At 41.2% G+C, this 16,189-nt stretch overlaps 1 protein-coding gene across 1 annotated transcript in view; it reads right to left on the bottom strand.

Moving 5' to 3' along the window:
* Nucleotides 1–16,189, bottom strand: part of Scgdelta (sarcoglycan delta) — a 74,913-nt gene that overhangs the window by 37,350 nt on the left and 21,374 nt on the right. The gene's annotated exons all lie outside the window — the stretch shown is intronic.

Genomic DNA, 16,189 nt, shown 5'->3' with positions numbered 1-16,189 from the left:
CCGGATTACAGAAGCAATAATTAGTTACATTTTTATACAAGCGGTGATTACAACCGCAAAAAATGTGCCAACTTGGCTGTTAAATCAAATTATTCACGAAACACGACGCATAAAACAACTAATTATAATGAAATGCAAATTATAACTTGTTTGCGTTGAAATTTTCCAAGAAGCATGCATAATTCGTACACTTCCAAAGAGTTTCCATCACGAAAACATAACGAAGACATTATTTCCAACCGGTCTGCAACTAATTTATACTCAATTTTCTCCTAATAGACTCCTCACGACATCATTTGGCAGTTCGAGACCTTCGCATCGTCTCATGAATGAAATATACATTAAAACAAGTTTAATTAGTGCAAGTGGTCATTAAATAATTTGATTCGCCGCAGAGCATGTTGTAACACCCACGTGGGAGTTTATTGCGTTTATTTATTTAGCGTAAGTGCCCAAATAACATCATGTCCAAACAACGCACAAAGTCCACGCCAAAGTTCGGCATGCATGTAAATTTCATTCGACGTTCTTCGCGTTGTTTACCTTGTGGACTTGGAATTAAATAAACATGTGCTCGCCTGCATGGTGCTGATGCACACTGCGGCAGTGTTAGCGTTAGAGTATTAAAGTCGGATGGCGGCGAAACTTTTCAGAGAGTGGTGAAAATAAAAGTATGATGCACCAGCGGGTGGAAAATGCAACATGATAACCTGTTGTTCCATCGTCTTGGCGTTGGTCACACTGCGTTGTTTGGCACGACAGAGTATTACCTACGTACCTATAGGACCCGCCGTGGTGCATTTGACCGAGATTACGGAGTCAAATGAAGTTGTGGAATATGCATGAAACCTTCTTCCGTTGGGACGCGGCCCAGCGCGTCTGATGTGATATAACGCGAGTGGATGCGGGCGGATTGCAAGCCGGCGGCTGAGCCCATCAGAGCGGTCGTGTTCCTACATCTTATAATGTCCTTAGGACGACCGGGATCATAACTAGTTTGTCTTTTGGCCTTATCTACTTCGTCCACATGTCAACGTCAACATGCTTACTGCCAGGTGACGCAAATAATCTGATAGTTTAGTTTATTTAACTAAAAAACCAAACATTTTCCAGTTAAAATAAATTTATAATTTTATATCTGTCAAAATAATAAACAAAATGTTTATAATGTTATTAAAACATTGATTGATGTGAGTGGTGTGAGGTTGTACGCGTACACTAATGAATTGTTTAATTTGGTGCATTTGGTGTGAGCGAAAGCACAACGCAGGAATACAAAACGTGTAATTCTATTTACAATTATCGTGTTACCGCCCCTGCGAGTCGCTCCTCTGCTTGGCGATAAAGCGATAAACGCTACCAAATGAGCATTCTCATTCATCGACATTTATCGCCGGTGGCGTCGCGTCGGCCCCGATGATGATGGCGGCGGGAATAGTGCCGCGCTCGCCTGCCTCATTGCCTAATGATAATATTGTGTGTCCAGATGTCGTTTCGTGTTTTCGGTTCCGTTTCGTTTTGCGCTCGCGCCGTATAAATTAATTAGCATCAATTTATCACCATAAATGAGCTAATGAATAATTCGTGCCGATTCGACTATAATGTGGCCCATCACCTCGCAATGGCATAAAACAACGACAAAACTCAGTCTTATAGCCATGTTTGCTTGCGGGGTCAATTAAAAAGTTGCTTCCCAAACTAACACGCTACTATTGATAGCGTGTAGCAGGTTGAACACTTAATGGTTAATTAATTTTGTCACGATTATTTGTTTTACTTCAAGTTATTGCCTTGTATTAGGAAATTTTAAAAAATAGAAAATGGTAAAAAGATTTAATTCAAAGATTATTTTATGAAATATCTCGTAGGTACTTTATGAGTTGGCGATTAATAGTTGATTCAGTAATTATCAAGTTTGCAACTTATCAACTTCGCACGCTTGGAGTGGAACTCGAGTAAAGTACAACAAGCATTGATAATGATGATATTCAGAGATTCGTAAAATCTTCCCTGCAATCCCGAAACCCTCGTCCGGGAAGAGTCGCAAGTAAGACGGCAAGTACGTGAGCTGATTAATATCTCTGAATATCCTCACTTAGCGCATCCCTGTTCGGAATTATGAAAGCTTTCGTTCGTCCTGTGCGCGGCGCATCGCTGTACACTGGAGTTAAGCCCATCCGTAGACGCGGCGACGACAGCATCACGGACACGTTTTCAAAGGTGTTTGCACATTTTATACACAACTCTGTAAGCAGGCGTCGGTTTGCATTCTGACTTTACTGCTGCGACGGAAGCGCGAAACGCTGAACACGAAAAGTGCGCAGCTAGTTCGAAGATCATAAGATGTTAAGAGCTTGAACAAATCCGGATGCGAGCAGTTACAATGGCGGCGCGGTATGAAAATGCAGTAAGGCGTAGCGGAATGCAAAAGTCTTGGGGTGTTGGAGGTGAAGAAAGTCCAACAGAACGCGTAAATAAAGCACAAACGTAAACGTGTCGCCAGAAAAGGAAGTCAAAAGTTTTAATCTTGTGTTTAGCGCAGGATGCGTGTGCTCCGAGTTCGAAGAGTTCGTGACGGGGAAAAAAGAACGCAAGCTGCTACCTTGTTCAAATGACACGTTATACAAAGTTACACAAAGTGTATACAGCAGCTAAAAATAACAAATTATTAAGAAACAATGTTGTTTGACCTTAGTTCGTGAAAATAAAAATTTCTTAATTCATTTACTACCATTCTATCAGGTATTAAATGTGATTTTTAGTTTGTATGGAACAACTAGCGACATCTATGAATTCAACCGCAAAACAACCGAAAACAACACTACGGTCCAAACATACTCGTATCAAAACAACTGATAAACCAGATACACTAACAAATTCGCAATATTTTTTTATAATTATATGTTATTTACGTATTTTTTTAATTGTATGCGTTACTATTGGTGTTTTATAGCGTTGCAATTTAGTAACACTTCCGTTTTAGCTCATATATCAAATATCAAAACTGTTTTTAATTTGTGCGATCAAAACATCCGTCCGACAGCAAACAATTCACCACGCAGAGACAAAAATGTGTTTGATGCGCGATTGGGAAGCGTTTGATAAAACAGCAATAACCGATTGTTAATAGAGTGTAGCAAGTGAGTTTGTTCAATTTTGACTAATGCATTGGTGTGCGTCCGTGTTAGTATGTGTGTCCGGAATGAGCCGAGCGATTGCACGGTAATGGCGAACGAAACGCGTTCCAATTAAAAAGTAAATCACGTGCGCAATGTAAATATATGGCCGACGTGTGCGGCGCCGATTTTGACGACGGGCGTGTGAATTCTAATCGAGTCGATGCGAATATTTGAATGATTTATTTACCGATGCTTTCCGATGCCTCATCGCGCGCATCCCTTCTGGGACGCCGGGGAGACCCGCGCAATTTCCAGGGGCAACATTTTGCCACCATATTCTGCAGGGAGCAGATGGACAAGCCGCAAAAACCGACGCGTGTGGGATGGTAGAAACGTTTGCAAATTTCCAATCCATAATCAACTCTCCCGCATAAATTACAATTAAATAATTGATTTGTTTAATTTTCGCCAACTTGCGTGAAATAAAAATTTAGAAATGATTTTCATGTTTTCAAAAATTATTCTAATTGAATAGAATTATTACCAGCAATAAATTTTGATTTTAGAAAAGAAAAAAATACAAAAGAGAGCTACTCAGTTAACACCGAGTGCTAGCCGTAGATAGTATTGGAAACTGTAGGTTCGTAAATTATTAAACTTCCTTTCCAGCAATTTAGGGTCCTCCGTCGAAGCCCAAGAGAATGTCCTGTCTTGTGTGCTGTTCGGTGACCGCCAGCCAGATCAATAAATCTATACAAACGTACGAGAGGAATAAAGGTGCATCGGGTACCAATGTTAGAAACTCGTGTTTTCTTCGCACCCTCTTTGGAGAATATGACAAAGAATATAAGGTACGACATAAAACAGCAATATAATTTATAACTACCCGATGTTAAATTTTAAAACATCCGCATTGTACACCGCTGACACCCAAATTCAATCCGCTGGATACCAAATGCAATCAAATTTTATAATTTTATTTCGGTTTTAAAAAATATCTAAAAATTTAATCTTGAATAATATTTTAGTTTACCCGTGTATAAAATAACCAAGATTATTTTTTTAATGCACGAGAACAAGAACTGTAACTAGTAATTTCGCTAATAGTAATTTAAGCAAGCGTTTTATCGGCACAATAAAGATACGATCGTTTCCGCATTCAGTAAGCGAGCGTGCGCTGCATATCATATCGCGCACGCCGCGAACGAAGTGAAAAAGCAAGGAAATTTTAATTTCATCCCTAATAATTTACGCCCAAGTGTAGTTAAGTCCGCGTAGCGTCGATTTAATATCATTACGGGCGACACGTTCGCCGTTTCCCGTTCTCGCCCGCTTCCATTCCGAGAAGCGGGCCCGGCGCAGCAAATTCGGCCGAGGCGAGATTATCCGCCGCCGCCACTGCCACCGCCGACTGCCGACCACAGAAACCACACTCCGTTTGCACGCTTTCAAACAAAGTCTACGTCGGCGGCGGAGGAGGCAAACTTCTCGTATCTCGAACGTCGCGCCTACCGTACCTACGTGTCCCCCAAAAAGCCGCCGCCTCTCCATAGAGGTGTGTTCAGATGGTTTAAGCAGTGTCAGACGTTGTGTGCCCATACGATCGCTCCCGGACTGTTTGCAGAGCGCGCAGCGGAAGCGTTTCGAAAGTAATTTTCGTTAAGCCAGGTGTTAGCATGATTTATTTCTTGATAAACGGCTTTGATATATTTATATAATTACGCTAATTGGCGGCCATAATTGCACAACTTTAATCTTGCAGCCGTGCCGCATGGCGGCGATAAACTTTTCAGTTCGGCGTCGCTTCTTGTGAAAGAAGAAACGGAAGCAAAGCGCGAGAAAATAAAATCGAAAAAAAAAAAAACTTTTCAAAAAAACGGCAAATTTATAATTACAAAATAGAATATTATATGATACTCGTGAATTTAGTTTGGTGCATATTCCGCACGTCATTTCTATTAATGTTGGGGTAGTTTGTCCCCAAAATTTCATCTTCTTATCAAGCCGTCTATTACTTGTCTTGTGGACTAAATCAATACACATCTGACAGATGAACCGGATCCCTCTCACAGCTCCTATAAATACCCATTGCCCCAAAACAGATTGTATAAACTTGTGAATACAAGAACCGTATGCATTAGTTATGGTCAGCAGAAGGAGCGCGCGCTTCAGCAAAACTATATCGCCGTCCGAATATAGCGCGCCGCCACGTTGAAGAGTCGAGTATGTACATTGAATTATTATGCATTTCGAAATTCAAACCGCACGGGAATCCTATCAAAACGTAGCCCAAGACTTTGACAAATAGACTCGGGTACCTTCCAAACGGCCAACAGCCAGCAAAACGCAGCAAACTTGCTTCTGGTTGAAGTGAACCAGGAAAGGTATAGTACAAGCCGCCCACCAGCCGCCCATTCGTTTTCGTCCATCGCCATTCGTTTCTATAAGACAATGTCCAGGCAACTCCATATATTATTATTATTCAAATTTTCAGTACGAGCGTAACGCTGACTGTACCGAAAACGAGCACAGCCTTCGACGGCAGAACTGAAGCAACACCACGCTGGTTCAGAATTGACTCCAGAGTATAGTTCATAGTATAGAAGCTGGAGCACGAAGTGAAGTTTGCTTTTCGTTCCATTCGCAGGCCTTTCTATTCATGCGAAATTAATTCAAATTAACAACACAGATATTTTCCACGTAGCTAATCCACAATCTGTTCATAGCATAACTTGGCAAAGAGCAATTGCTCTCATTAACTTAATTAAGTATAATTAGATGGGGGTTGTGATGGTATGTCATTTTGGTTCATTTTGTAACAATCCTACTAACTCAGTGCAAACTGCAAACCATTATGTTGATCGTTTGCGTCTGAGAATCAAAGTTATTGCCGGATAATGGATTGGTCCGCAGGTTGCGGGACAAGCATTAATTCCAAAATTATCGATGAAACTCATCCAACACGTGCACACATGCAAGGCATGTGTATCTAATAGACCGCCATGCTGTTCTAGAACGTCGCGCATTCGGTTCCACCCGATCGCCCATTCTCGACGTCCGCTCACGAGGAACCACCCTGCGACTTCTCCGCGCCATCGCCGCCCCCCGAAAACCCAACGCCCTTGCCGCGGTACTCGCTGTCCGAAACGAAACGCAAACATAAATTCCGAACGTGTGGTCCGCATGAATTACACTTTTGATAGTTGTAATTGTTTGACGATACCGCGCTGCGTGCCGGAAGATCGAGATTTACGACCGGCATGTCCACATACACCCTCATATATACCATAGGGTTTTGAAACACTATATTTACCGTGTTTCAAATCTACGGACAAGTCGTAACCGTTTAAAGGGGTACTTTCAATTTTAGAGTTTTCCTCAAGTTGCTTGGTATTTCTTGGGAGGTGCTTCTTCATTTTTGGCAGACACTTGTGACATCTTCCAAATAGCTGGAATTCCGCTTAAATTCCAAATAGATTCTTTCTAGAATCTTTTTCCCGGATAAAAAGCTCAAAAATAAGTAAAACGTAATTTGCTCGAACCAAGTTTTCCTGTTTCACATATTTTATTCAACAGACGCTTGCTCTAATTAACAGCTCTTGCTCTGCCAAGTGCACGTTAATTATGTAATTGTAGATAAACGAGATTCACTCCATGAAGCAATTCAACAAATTCATTGCTCACTGCACATCATATAATCCAAGTTACCACAACAACAAAAATCCAATATCATTGGTTTTGCAATTTATAACATATATTTGTTTCCCAAAAGGCATAAAACTAAAATTACGAGCGCATTTTACACCCCGCGATAAAGCGCACCGAGTCATATAAGTTTAATTACACAGAGGCCGTCATATTGCTAGTGCAATGTGCACGCGAACGCATTCGAAAAGAAGTTTCCCGACACTGCATGACGATGTCCTCCCACATAAATAACAATATTTGTATTTCGGAGGCGTGATTTATTATAAAGTTATTGGAAAGTTGACGGAAGTGCTGGAAGCGGTCATCGCGAACGGTACGACGAAGGGTGCGCCATGCACTACTAGCGCGGACCCTTAACGACAGGAAATGTATTTTCCAGCGCGGAAATCGAGCAACTTCGACGGCCAGCTCAATTAAAGTTAAAGTTGAATTTCTAGACGGTTATTATGCAGCGCGGTGCGGTATTCCGTCGGCCGCAAATTGTGCCGAAACCATCGTTAAATCAGGTTGAACTGAAGTGGTTGGTCATTGCAATTCCAGTCCAAGTAATATTTACAATTTTACAGACTAAAATAATAGCAGCACTTATATCGCCAGACGTATTTTTTGCTTTTTTGTGTTAAGTATAATCGTTTGTTTAACATAAAACAAGAAACCTCTCAAAATAATCACCTGTATTACGCTTTTATCATCGTGGTTAGTAGATTGGTAGTTGTAATACACTCTAGTGATAGTGGTAGACGCAACACCGTTGGGTATAACACCAGTGACTTGTAGAGGTGACGTCCGGAATAAGTAATAAAGGCAATACACAAAGGTGGGTTGTATATAATTGGTTTCGTGTGTAATGCTGTAATGCGGAAAGATGAAAGGATGCTCCCTCGTCGGCACTACAAGAAACCGGGTGCTTCTACATTACACATCGCGACGCCACGCTGGTTGGCGGTTCGAACCAACTAACCTACTATCGAATATATTGCTTCGTTGTGCGAGGCGGTAAGGTGTAGGCGTCTCAGACGTGGTGGCGGCAACGAAGCAACGCCACAACATAATACCGAACGTGATCTGGCTGAACAATTGTCACAGCGAGTAGATTCATAAAAAGCAAAGCATCAAAGAGTAGTGTAGTGTAAATATAACAAGAGATGAGGAACTTGTTAATGAGAAATATAGCTGCATTAATTAACTCGCATATGCTAACAAGATTCAGGCGTGTAAAAAATGTAATTCAATAATTATAAAATATACCTATCTCCGTGGGTGAGAAAACATAAAGCAGAAAAAGCAGAGAGTGCCGATTATCAAATTTCAGATTTCCAACGCTCAACATTCAGCGTACGCTGTGTGCGCGTGCTTGAAACTGAGCAAAACCGGCGGGCAGCGCCACTCTTAACGCAATTACAAATGAGTAATGACGTCGTAGAAAAAATATGAAAATGAGAAATTCCTACCGCGCGCGCATTTGAACAAGTATTGTACATTTTTATTACGACGCCACACCGCGACGGACGGTTTTGTTTTATTTCCACTTCCTTCTCGTTACCCACCCATCGGCGGCGCTCTTTACCATCCATTAGGCGCCTTGTTCGCGCGACACCTTCGCCTTGCTTTACGCGATGGATATTAGAAGATACGAGAGGGATGAAAGTAAAGTAATTCCCCAGCGGAGACACGAAACAGCCACTTACTCTCCGCGGGAGGGTGTGAGCGAGGAATTACCACAGAAAAAGCGTCGGCTCGGAAAAAATGAACAAGCGCCTGCCTTGAAGCATTATTCAGGTGCGAAACAGTGACAAACGTGTGGCTGGGCAAACCCCAAGCCGAGATAACTTTGCGTCCTGTTTCTTTTTTGTAACTGCTGGGCATGAGTTCCGAGTTTGACAACTTTGCTTGTTTCGCAACGCTCTGACTAACTTTTTTTAATTCATCACCGGATAGTTTGTAAGATGATCGCAGGTAACTTCAAAGCGCAGGTGAATTTAAGTTTCACAGCTGTTTTTCACTTGGTAGAGGCTTAAAGCAAAGCTTTGATGGTAGTTTTTACACACCGCAGGCGTTAAATTTACTTTAACTGTTAAATTTTACAGTTAACGGCCTAGGTTAACTCTCTAATCCGATAACAATTAGTAGTAGCCTGCCGTTGCGGGGCCTTTGCGGCGTCGCGTCGTAACTTTAACAATTTAGACGTTGCGAACCGTCGCATTTCATCTCGAACACGTTGTGGCGTGCGGGGATGCCGCCGTAACTCGCACGTAATAAAACCTAACTTAACAAAACGTAACCACTATCCGTGGCAATTTAAGATAACGCTTTAAGCATCATCGTAGACCTTTTGTTCTCTATGCAGGTGGCGAGAGAGATGGTCCGTTTCAGGACCGGGAGGCTCGTTTTGATATAAATGTAATTACCCGTGCCTGGTTGCGTCCGAGCATGTTACGCGCTTGTTTAACAAATTAGTTGCGAACAGTGCGCGTACAACACAACCGCTTATGGCAATCGTGCGCACACAATTCGCGGAATCCTCGTGCGCGACGCGATGGTGTTGCTGAGCAAGTTGGCCAGTGATATCCTCGGGGGGATACTCTCGTCGGCCGGAAGCGTCCCGACGTTGCGGTCGCGCGCGTTTGCTCTCCGATGCCCGGCTTTTGTAAAGCCATATCCCCCTAGTTGCTGTATAGTATCCCGAGTCTGTTTGTTTTGAATTGCGCCGTGTGTGTTACACACGTCGGCGGTGGTGTCGGAAAGTAGAAAATTAGCAAAACAATAGCAATACACACATCCACACACACGCAGCTTCGGATTGCAATAGCACCGAGGTGAAAAGTATAGTACATTCGTGACGCCAACCCGTGGAATAATATGTGAGGCAAATTACCACTGCTGAACGAGCTGAAACTCAACGTTAACAAATATTTTTAACAAGGTTACCTTACCATGCCAATCACATTACGAATAACTTTTTCAATTCGAAACGTGGAAATTTCTGATCCATTTGAAGCTGTTATGTAATTCTGTTTGCAGCAATATTCAACTTGAAATGGATTGAATAGATCGTTACGTGTTTAAGTTGCCGTAAACAGCAGCTGCTTTATTTCCTGCCGGTGAATAAAGATGTTGGCGGTGTAAGCGGCGGCGAGGAGCGTCGATGAGTGCATTGAGGCGGTAGAATTGCAAAGTGGCGACACTGAGCGCTGCGCTGCTGAAGAGGAATCGACAACAGGTGTTAAAAGCCGTTGATACGAAACAATTACATTTAATGCCATCAGTAAACAAGACGCAAATCCCTCGAATAAAAATGCATGAATGCATTGGAAGATTTCTGCTTTCAATAGAAAACAATTATAAAATGCGGCAATAGAGAGATTACCATGTTTTACACTACAAAAAAAGCGTTACAGAATAACACAATAATAAAAATCAGAAATATCGATAACTACTAAACACAGAGGAATATTCATTTGAAATATTTCATACTTACAACAATCACGACACACTAACACTAATATAACTACTTATTTCTTAAATTAACTAAATAAATCGAACAAAATTCAGTTTTAGCTCTTTACCCAAACTCGCTGCGCCTCGAAGGTTAACTCGACTGGCTTTGGCGCGAGTTTTTGCGTCGGTTCATTAATTCAATAGCGTTGTGCCCAGAGGGCGCTTCGAACACATTCGTGTAATTTAAAAATATGGTTACAAAACAAAAATTCCTCAAAAGTTTCTAGTATCACACATTGTGGATAGTAATACATCATTAAAAATCCCTTTACAGCTACAAAGCACAAAATCCCATGAAAATCTATACGCCTGACAATTGTAGAAGTATAACACACAAATATTTACATCCAGGAACAGACAGTTTCAATCATTAGATATCTGTGTTTTGATACTCGTATTGCGGCTGCATTCAAAAAGGCAGAAAGAAGTGTCATACTTCACAAAGTTCACAAACATATCAATGTGTTACACGTTAATGCAATGGAGTTGTGGAACAGTTCGCTTTGTAAAGTTGGCCAAGAACGTCTACGACTTGCGCTTTGAATTCCGAGCCTTGCAGCTACCATTGTTTCAACTGTTTCAACGTGTATCAATTTTAATAATAAAACTGATACAGGTAAGTTCATGCATATAAATATGTGCATATCTATTCTTTGGATTATATTACAAATATAAACATGAAATAAATAAAGAAGTGCAGAGACTTCTTTAAAGTAATGTGCATTTATTGTCTTCAGTGAATTCAAGCCAAGTGAATTCTCAGTCCATTTCCGTTGTTGTTTTGTGATATTTGCAATGTGTAATATTTGAATAGATAGCGAAAGCGGACGAGGATTGTGAGCCATGTGAATGCACGAAATGGACGAATAAAGAGAATGTCGACACGAGGCTTATGTTTACCGCTGGTAACATGTGCTTTATGCGCATTGACGTCCGCCCCCGCCGTGCTCGCCACACCATACCACACACGCACCTTTTTGCTCCCGCGCTCGAGGACGGCGGCGACCCGTCTCGTCTGCCGCCACACACATCCTCGTTCACAAGTCCTGTTCCACATCTCGCCTTTTCAATCATTCATATTTCTCCCGTCGATGTATCTACCTAAAGTCTTACCGACGGCCCTTTTCAGCGATTCTACGACAAAGCGCCGTGCGCGTTTCTTGATTATTGTGATGGTTTATAAATGACACGGATTCGGACATGTCGACCCAAACGAAACAAGACAGAAATCGCTGTGAATTGAGATGTTGAAACACAGAATATCAAACAAAACATAAATATTTTCTTTGCCATGTAAACAGAAAATATACTGAGTAACATCTAATTCTGTATTTTAAAAACACAACGCAAAATAAAGCTGTAAAATTAAGACAAAGCTTTATGTGATTTTAATAAAAACAAAGTGCAAATGCCAGCGTAACGCTGCGAATTTCAATTCCGAGATACACATTAAACGATGCAATCTTAAAAGGAAGCTGGAAAGAATCGAGTCAAGTCACGTCGATTGCAAGTGCATTTAGTTTCTATTTTCTCGTCTGTTGCATCGTCTCCATTGTTTTCCGCATTTTTTATCGTCTGTGATTAATTATACCGTATTTCCTAATGGCAAAGAATGGCGGCATTTTGTTCAGCTACATTATGCGCAACACAGAGTTAATCAATCAATTTTATCTGCTCCTCAGGCATAATGAAGCAAAAAGAGCAGTTTATTTGTGCACGAATTATTCCTCACGGAATCATTTGTAAAACTCGTGCCAAACGATGTAAAAGAATCTTTCGCATCTTCATCGCAGGCGCGCACTTACAACAAACTGGCAAAGAAAGTAATCCTCCAGCTTATGATCTTATTAACTTCTTGGAACTATGAATAATATAATCGTTGCAGCGCGCGAGTAATTAAAATTTGATTTTATATCGCCGCATTAAGCTAATCCGCTAAGCTTTAAGCACCGGAAGATTCTCGGAATTTGTACTCACGCTCTGCTAACATAAAAACGTCGTTATGAAAGAAACTAGACTAGGACGACTTTCTAGTTGGTATAAATACGTTTCATGTGTCTATAAATGTTGGTGCTTGCAGGGTGATGACAGCAAACACCAAATATCGCACGCTAGCATTTATAATGATGTTAAAGTGTGGGAGTATCAAAGCAGCTGCTCGAGGGCAGATGGACCAGCGAAAAGGATCGTCCGGCTGCACCCTCATTCAGGATATGAGATTATTCGTATTTAGTACACATGGATGGCCTTAACGCGATAAGGAGCGAGACGACAGAGTAAATAAACCGTGCCAATGTTGGACCAACACATGTAGCACAACAACGCCTCTTTCGCTTTTGTGCGGGTCTAGATTCCAGCGCATTGCGATGCTGCCTTCTTCTGCGCTGCATGCTGTTGTGTGTATGTGGATCTCATCCTTCTACATCCTCTTGTCGTTTAGCTCTCCTCGCGTCCCGACCAGTGTGTATGCATATGCATACGCGGCGAGAATGTGGAACTTCGCAGAGAGAGAGAGAAGTGAAACACACTGGTCGCCTTAAACCGAAATAAGCTCGGCTGTAAATCCCCGAGCAAAGTTATCAGGACAGTATCCGTTGCTTAACTATTATTCCAGCTATTGAACTGTACGAACGACGCTTTGCAAACGCGAGCAGCCGCAGACGCAGCAGGAGGAGGTGGGTGTTCGGGCAAATCGTATGCGCGGTTTGAGATTTTAAGACGTTTCGATTTCGGGCGGCGAGAGGAGGATAGCGAGTGAGTGCCGACGACGGTTGGGGCATCGGTCGCAAAACGGCCCCAGATTACCGCCGCCGCCGCCGCGCGGTTTAAGTATTTCGAGAGTAAGTAATTTCGTTTCAGCTGCCGAATGGCGACAGCGGCGAGGGTGGTTTCGCTGTTGGCTAATTATCGGTCGGCACGGTCCCACGAACTGCCACTCGCTTTACCACCAATACAGTTTTACGTTGTTTCTATTACATGAATAAATCAACACTCTGACTGATTTAGATTAGATTAAAGTTTTAATTATTATCTTTTTAAGTAAAACTAAAAGATTTTTTATAGACGCTTGGTCCAAATGTACAATTGTATATTCAAGGCATGAAGCTTGGTTCCCCAAGACTTACCCTAGCGTCTTGGCCGTTTCTGCTTCCAACCACGAACCGACCGAAAGCTGGTCTCGCCCGGCTTTCATTACCCTAATGGTTCTCTACACTCCTTTTCTGTCTCACTTTCGCCGCTCTTTCAAGTCCAAAATTCTTTGGCTCGCCGCGATTTCCGCCCTTCTTACTACTTATGTATTCAAGCATTTTCTTCATTTAACTTATGCTTGACGAGTGCTGAAAGTTTCCCACCACATTGCGCTGCAGATGTAATAATAAGCGCTAAATAATCAACGTTTATTGCGGTAGACGCCAATCTTTGATATTATATCGTTAACGACGGAAAATGAGGAAAACGAAGAACAATCAAGCAAGGCACAAATGTTGGAAGAAAACACACTTCAATCATTGACAGCTATTCCAACGAGTGTGCTTGACTACTTCTTATTCAAGTGCTACTACAGAATGGGGAAAATCCGCATAATTACTGCTCTCGATTCGACTCAAATGAATAACTTAACTAAGCAGTTATAAATTACCCTCAATCAAAAAATACTTTCGGTACGTTTCATTAGTAATTGCATTTAAATTTTATATTTACTTTTTACTTTAAGAGAAAAAATCTACTTTTACAAGTTTTATTTCAATAAAAACTTTTATAAAAAATTTTATTACATTGATCTTTTCTGGGACATTTGCATTTGGAGTCAGCGAACAATAATAACAAATCAACAGATAAAATTTTCGGAGGGAAATCACAGTCCTAATTTAGACGTTTTGGGAAAATTGTTTTGTATACGAAAACCCCCGAATGGCAAAAGGTTGGCACATGCTTTCTGGCTATCTATGCCAACCACACACCACACAACTTAAAATAGTTTTTGTATAAAATTACACAGTGCGCTCTCAAAACATTCCCGACTTCTAAAAAGACATTTGTATAAGTTTTAACGTTATAAACGCACAGTAGTTGGGTTAAAGTTTACAAAGGGATGCAAAATGTAGGCGATAGGATGTCAGCGATTAGAATTTGTTCGTATAATACCCCAACAATCGTGGATTTGATATCAGCTCGCAGCGTGGCAGTTAGTTGCATTACCCTTTCGCTGCCTTTCGACAGTGGTCCGCTCGCTGCGGGGCGAAAACTGCGCGCAGATTAAATTTGCGCAAATTACAATATAATCAAATTAACTTTACGACTCTCCGACTCGCCGCGCCGTCCGCGTCTCACGCTGATTGTCGGTTTCAGTTTCGGCGTTATTTGCACTGTTTTATTGCGCCACGGCAGTCGGTTATCTTTCATGCCGGCGGTGGTAGATGCAGGCGCTCATCCACTTTTGACAGTTAAAGAGATATTAAGAGAAATTTACTAGGTTACAACTGTGTTTGCTGCTGTGAGCACCCCGCGCGCGTAATTGATATAAATAATTTCGTGTATCCAACAAGACTCATGAATATAATCTGTTAAACAGAACGCAAAGCTTTTGTGCTTTCGCGCTTTGTGCACGGTGCAGGCGCTTGTAATTTGTTTGCGTTTCAAATTGGGTTCGAAGTTGTGCGCGCAGGGCGAATGATAAAAATCTCGTTTAGCTATCAAAAAAAAAAAAGGAAACAAAGAATCGTTGCTTTGCAAGGTTTGAAAAGAAACGGTTTAAAGTGTGTAGGGAGGCAATATGAAACAAAACAAATGTTTTATATTTTCCAATACGCAGATTTATGACTTTTATGCAAAGGCACAGAATGTTTTAAAACTTTTTTTCCAAAGTTGGTGTAAAGTTCGCTGCTGCTTTTCATGCTTTGTATACGCTTATGTTCAATGTCTTTACTTTTATTCGATGTTTGAAAATGTAATCGTCTTTATATTTGTTAGTAAAGCACGTGTTAGAAAAAGTTTTAAACAATGAATTTGAATCGCATTTGAAACTTTCCGGTGTTTATGAGACCACATTACTTAAAATCTTTTGGTTTATACCTGTATATTTATTTCTACTCAATTGCCACCAAAAAATATATTTGTGTTTATAATAAAGAAACAAAATATAAAAAGCTTTGATCTTAGAAAAATATGTTTATAAAAATGAAAGAAAAAAAGAGACTCTTAGCACACTCTTAGGTTTTGCGTACAGAGTTTTCCCGTTTGCAACTCGTTTAGCACGTGGCCTTCGTTTTCGAGATGTGGAAGATATAAGATATATGCGCAAGGACTATGTGCACCACCTCTTATCCTTTCCCATACTCACAGCAGAATCGCAATGACATTGCTCGCAAGTCGGAAAGAAGAGAGAACGCACCGCGCCGCTGGAACATGTAAAAGCGGAAAGTTTTCGCACTAAATCATGGCGAAGAAGGAGAAATGTCAAAAGTCAAAAAACAAAAAGGTGGTTAGGGCAAAAGTCGAAATGGGAAAGGCGAAAGTCCAAAGTCCAAACGGCGGCGTGGCACTCGAGTAGACACACGAGTACACGAGATATAAAACAGAAGGCAACCGCTACGCGCCATCGGGCGAGAAGGTAAAAGCGACTTTTCCACTCGCGAAATATATATGGTGAAAAACCCACGCAACTCTTGGAACTTTTAACGAAGATTTCAATTTAAAATTTGCAAATTTCATTAAATGTGCGTTCTGAAGGTTTAATGGAAGTATTGCGGCTATTTTCAGTCTTTAAGTGAAAGGATAAGTAACATCATACTAAATTATACAACACTAGCAATCTGTGAGGCTTTCGCCGGGCAGTATTTTACTAATGAACAAAATTAAGTACG

The sequence above is a fragment of the Atheta coriaria genome, unplaced genomic scaffold (genome assembly GCF_025399875.1).
Source record: "Atheta coriaria isolate IRGN ID8LTWV9N9 unplaced genomic scaffold, Caltech_Dcor_3.1 hic_scaffold_5_pilon, whole genome shotgun sequence".
NCBI classification, from domain to species: Eukaryota; Metazoa; Arthropoda; class Insecta; order Coleoptera; family Staphylinidae; genus Dalotia; species Dalotia coriaria.
This window is presented reverse-complemented; position numbering and strand designations above follow the sequence as displayed.